Here is a 6,223-nt window from a genome sequence, read left to right on the forward strand (position 1 = left end):
AGGCGTATCATTCTATCAGAGGGAGACCCCTATCAAAACCAAGACATCTAACCCTAACGATATCAAATCACGCACGGCGCGAAGCAAATTTGATAGAATACTCCATAATTTATGTTGATTCATGAGATAATTTTGACTCCTGTTCAAGGTCGATACACCAATTGGGGGGTTGGGGTGCGGCAGTTAAGGTCCTGCATGTAACTGATGATTACAGATCTGAAAGGCTTATCTAGGCTCCTCGCCATCAGATATACTTAAGCGGTGTTTAAAAAGTCTGAAAGCGAACCAAGTCGTCAGATGCGGAATCATAATAAAGATTATCGGCCTGGTGTATGACCATTGTGGTAGAAAAACACCATGAGTGCCACAACAACAACAGACGAAAAAGCGCGTATCCTATCAGCAATTCGTCTATTACGTCGAACACAAAGGGGTTATGAGTAGCTAGCGTTGGGGAAAATGTTTTCGGATTATACCTTTTAATCGGACTGGATTGCTGCATTTCCTGAACAACGTTCGCAAAGCCCTTTGAGGACACTGAAGCACTAGAGTACACTGAAAAATAATAGTAGGCCTAGTTATTTGCTGGCCTCCTATTTCTATTGTAATTAGGAACAATCTGTATCGAAACAGTCGTCATAATCACTTCGAAAGATAGTGTCAAACCTCCATGCATTCCGTGGCATCGATGAGCGTAATCCAGGACGTTTTGAGTACAAGGTTCCATAAGATGAGAAAGTTTAATGGGATTGAGGAAAACAGTTCCATCGGATATGGATGTGAGATGAGCCGGTTGAAGGATATTGTGGGAAATGATTTGCACCATTGGAGTACAATGAGAATTTTTATTTTGCATATGGGTACGATTAATTGACGCTTATGAATATTGAAAAGCAGTGGAAGTTATAGACGTAAGGCGACGCCTGGCAAGGAACCTCAAACTTCGGCCGTTGTAATATGAATACAACGAGCTGCCGAGTACGCTAACCAAGCTCACGACGAGATTCGAGTTTTCTTACTTGATGTAGTAAGGTAATTATGAAAAAAACGAAATATTACGCGCCCGATAAGGGACTTGAACCCTTGACCGTTGGATTAAAAGTCCAACGCTCTACCGACTGAGCTAACCGGGCTGCGGGTCCTGAGCGCAGAATGCGGTAAGGAAACTTCGCCATTCCACCGCGTGCCACGCCGATTGTAGAGTATTGATATGAATAACGAGCAGAACTGAATATATTTGTGATGCCCATGGCATAATCGATCAGGGGCGTAGCCAGAAAAAATATTTGGGGGGACGAAAAATTCGATGACGTAAATGAGTCCATCCACCTTTAAGATAAGGAGAAAATATGTTAAAAACAATGGTCTTGGGCCCTTATTCGATGATTAACACAACATCCAGGGAATATATTCCACTCGTACATAAAGTGATGTGACAATATATTGATTGTGGAAAACTCGGGCGTCGACACTTTCGCGCGAAACGCGAAAATTTTTCATGGTTAATGAATGAAATTGGCTCATTATATTGTTACTTGCATATTGCAAATACGTTTTCATTATCAGATTTACCGGTAGGGCTGATAGAAGTGGTGTCATCGAACATTCAGAGCAGTGGTTCTCAACCGGGGGTCCGCAAAGCATTTTCAAGGGATTCGCGAAACCTCCAAATTTGCAATATGGTTGATAACCTAATTTTTAGTTTGTTTTAAATTAGAGAAATCACGAAGCACTTTCCCTTCATAACTATACTAAAACTTCAAGACTCACATAAACAGAGAATAGCCGTATGAGATGAAATATTCCACTGTGTAAAGTCATTTTAATTGCCAATAGCCTACTCATACTAACACATTGCTGTTTAGAGATGTTTTGTTGGGGTTTTGGATAAAAATGTTTGCAGAGATCCATTTTCTCCTATGATCTACACCAGTGTTTCTCAACCTTTTCACCTCGCGGACCGGTAAAATTTCAAAATATATTTGGCGGGCCGGTGGACCTTAAAAAAATCGAAATAAACCCCCAATGTAATGTATGCAGTCGTTTTTCTGCAAGTATGGGACTATAGAGCAGGGGTGTCCAACCTTTTTACTATTCATGGCCGCATTTCGATTACTTATCCGGCCTACGGCCGCATTCCAGGACAAGGTCGCAATGAACTAACTGGACACCAAATACCCACGTTAAACTGTCCATGTAGATTTCTGGTGAACTCCGGACTAATCTATTTTTCATATCGTCTTACTATACGCATCGAAATCTCTACATAGTGGTCATGTTATGAATAATGACTGGGACCGGTTATGTCGCACGCAGCGCGAAAATTTTTTCAGATTCACGGATGACTTTCGTCATTAATATTGATAGTTTCACATATTACTATCAAATATTTATCCTTTCTCAACCAAAGTGATCAGATTCTTCGGTAGAGTTGATAGAGGGAGTGTTTTCGCAAATTTAGAGCAGATGAAGCATCTTCAGTTGGGCCAATTGTTAATATATAGTCACTTTAGGGCGTGTTGCTATTTCCTGACCTCCCATCAATATTGTCGGTATCGTGGAAAGATATTGGAATCTCCCAAACGTACCAGAAACAAATTTCTTTCGTGAGGAGCGCAGGATTGCAAATGATTTTTTTTGGCGACAGCAATATTTGGAGACAGCCTATAGTCAATGGACAGTTCGGCATATATATACCGAAGGTTTCGATCCTTTTCGGCAGCGGTTTTCTCGCTGTCGTTTTTTTTTGGCAGCACATTTCGCAGAGTCGCATATGTTGGCCGAAGCTTCATGTCTTGGTATGTCGTGGGGCGGTAATGGCCGACACCGAAAGACCTATTTCTATAAATTAGGCGTATCATTCTATCAGAGAGACCCCTATCAAAACCAAGACATCTAACCCTAACGATATCAAATCACGCACGGCGCGAAGCAAATTTGATAGAATGCTCCATAATTTATGTTGATTCATGAGAAAATTTTGACTCCTGTTCAAGGTCGATAAACCAATTGGGGGGTTGGGGTGCGGCAGTTAAGGTCCTGCATGTAACTGATGATTACAGACCTGAAAAGGCTTATCTAGGCTCCTCGCCATCAGATATACTTGAGCGGTGTTTAAAAAAGTCTGAAAGCGAACCAAGTCGTCAGATGCGGAATCATAATAAAGATTATCGGCCTGGTGTATATGACCATTGTGGTAGAAAAACACCATGAGTGCCACAACAACAACAGACGAAAAAGCGCGTATCCTATCAGCAATTCGTCTATTTCGTCGAAGACAAAGGGGTTATGAGTAGCTAGCGTTGGGGAAAATGTTTTCGGATTATACCTTTTAATCGGACTGGATTGCTGCATTTCCTGAACAACGTTCGCAAAGCCCTTTGAGGACACTGAAGCACTAGAGTACACTGAAAAATAATAGTAGGCCTAGTTATTTGCTGGCCTCCTATTTCTATTGTAATTAGGAACAATCTGTATCGAAACAGTCGTCATAATCACTTCGAAAGATAGTGTCAAACCTCTATGCATTCCGTGGCATCGATGAGCGTAATCCAGGACGTTTTGAGTACAAGGTACCATAAGATGAGAAAGTTTAATGGGATTGAGGAAAACAGTTCCATCGGATATGGATGTGAGATGAGCCGGTTGAAGGATATTGTGGGAAATGATTTGCACCATTGGAGTACAAATAAGAATTTTTATTTTGCATATGGGTACGATTAATTGACGCTTATGAATATTGAAAAGCAGTGGAAGTTATAGACGTAAGGCGACGCCTGGCAAGGAACTAGGGATGGTGTGAACCTCTGAAAGGTTCAGGTTCGTGTGAACGCCAACCTTTTTGAAAGGTTCTGTGTGAACGCGAACGTGAACCTCATGACGTCACGTGACGTCATATTGCTAATTCCAACCCTGTCTTTCAATGAAGTGATAGCCTATATTAATGTAAACGATACCTAGCAACGACTCGGGCCACATAATGCAACAATGCTGAAGTACATATTAGCGTTTTAAACGTCGCTAAATGTATCAACTGAGGCAATCAAAGGATAAAATACTCCTATAAAATAAATATATTCCGTCGCTTTGCCAGCAATTTCGACGAGGACTCACCAGGGAATACACGCTAACCCCTTAACGGTCTAGGCCAGACCGGACAATGTATATTCGTCGTCCGAGTATTGCTACATTGATATTGAGCAGAGTGTAAAATGTGTTTCTATAGGCCTACTTGCTACCGATATTACTCCATTAAGAAGTTATGCAGCAGTAGCCAACACCTCAATCGCATGGATTTGGTTTTAATGATGCAGTAGAGATATGAAGTCAAGATTGACCCCGTACGCCTTCTCGAGTTTTTACATCAGAAAACGATATCAAACGTACTTCGCTCGTGATGTTGCGTGATTGCGGGTCGAGCTCACAGCAGAGAGGCACTAAATATTCACAAACGGAAAGCTGTATATTTCGAGCAACCTTTTGTAACAAAGCAAGAAAAACTTTTGAGATTGTCAAGGTGCATGCTCGTTTATTGTTGATTTTTAATGCTGCCAGCGCCATGCATAGAGTGGCCCGCAGTTCAAATGCAATAAATTTGAACCAAAGATATTATAACGAAGTGAAAATTGTAATATATGAAAAAGGTTCACAGTGCAGAACCTACCAAGGTTCTGTTGTGAACGCGAACCTCTAAATTTCCGAGGTTCACACACAGAACGCGAACGTGAACCTCACGTTCACACCATCCCTACAAGGAACCTCAAACTTCGGCCGTTGTGATATGAATACAACGAGCTGCCGAGTAAGCTAACCAAGCTCACGACGAGATTCGCGTTTCTTACTTGATGTAGTAAGGTAATTATGAAAAAAAAACGAAATATTACGCGCCCGATAAGGGACTTGAACCCTTGACCGTTGGATTAAAAGTCCAACGCTCTACCGACTGAGCTAACCGGGCTGCGGGTCCTGAGCGCAGAATGCGGTAACAAAACTTCGCCATTCCACCGCGTGCCACGCCGATTGTAGAGTATTGATATGAATAACGAGCAGAACTGAATATATTTGTGATGCCCATGGCATAATCGATCAGGGGCGTAGCCAGAAAAAATATTTGGGGGGACGAAAAATTCGATGACGTAAATGAGTCCACCCACCTTTAAGATAAGGAGAAAATAGGTTAAAAACAATGGTCTTGGGCCCTTATTCAATGATTAACACAACATCCAGGGAATATATTCCACTCGTACATAAAGTGATGTGACAATATATTGATTGTGGAAAACTCGGGCGTCGACACTTTCGCGCGAAACGCGAAAATTTTTCATGTTTAATGAATGAAATTGGTTCATTATATTGTTACTTGCATATTGCAAATACGTTTTCATTATCAGATTTACCGGTAGGGCTGATAGAAGTGGTGTCATCGAACATTCAGAGCAGTGGTTCTCAACCGGGGGTCCGCAAAGCATTTTCAAGGGATTCGCGAAACCTCCAAATTTGCAATATGGTTGATAACCTAATTCTTAGTTTGTTTTAAATTAGAGAAATCACGAAGCACTTTCCCTTCATAACTATACTCAAACTTCAGGACTCACATAAACAGAGAATAGCCGTATGAGATGAAATATTCCACTGTGTAAAGTCATTTTAATTGCCAATAGCCTACTCATACTAACACATTGCTGTTTAGAGATGTTTTGTTGGGGTTTTGGATAAAAATGTTTGCAGAGATCCATTTTCTCCTATGATCTACACCAGTGTTTCTCAACCTTTTTCACCTCGCGGACCGGTAAAATTTCAAAATATATTTGGCGGGCCGGTGGACCTTAAAAAAATCGAAATAAACCCCCAATGTAATGTATGCAGTCGTTTTTCTGCAAGTATGGGACTATAGAGCAGGGGTGTCCAACCTTTTTACTATTCATGGCCGCATTTCGATTACTTATCCGGCCTACGGCCGCATTCCAGGACATAGTCGCAATGAACTAACTGGACACCAAATACCCATGTTAAACTGTCGATGTAGATTTCTGGTGAACTCCGGACTAATCTATTTTTCATATCGTCTTACTATACGCATCGAAATCTCTACATAGTGGTCATGTTATGCATAATGACTGGGACCGGTTATGTCGCACGCAGCGCGAAAATTTTTTCAGATTCACGGATGACTTTCGTCATTAATATTGATAGTTTCACATATTACTATCAAATATTTATCCTT

At 41.2% G+C, this 6,223-nt stretch overlaps 2 non-coding genes across 2 annotated transcripts; both read right to left on the bottom strand.

Moving 5' to 3' along the window:
• Positions 1-1,060: 1,060 nt before the first annotated feature.
• On the bottom strand, positions 1,061-1,133 carry Trnak-uuu (transfer RNA lysine (anticodon UUU)). Its single transcript has one exon. It is a non-coding gene; the product is annotated as a tRNA-Lys (tRNA).
• Positions 1,134-4,884: 3,751 nt separating this feature from the next.
• Positions 4,885-4,957, bottom strand: Trnak-uuu (transfer RNA lysine (anticodon UUU)). The gene has a single exon. It is a non-coding gene; the product is annotated as a tRNA-Lys (tRNA).
• Positions 4,958-6,223: the final 1,266 nt, after the last annotated feature.

This window comes from Botryllus schlosseri, chromosome 3 (genome assembly GCF_051294905.1).
Source record: "Botryllus schlosseri isolate E-star chromosome 3, Bs_hap1, whole genome shotgun sequence".
Taxonomy (NCBI): Eukaryota; Metazoa; Chordata; class Ascidiacea; order Stolidobranchia; family Styelidae; genus Botryllus; species Botryllus schlosseri.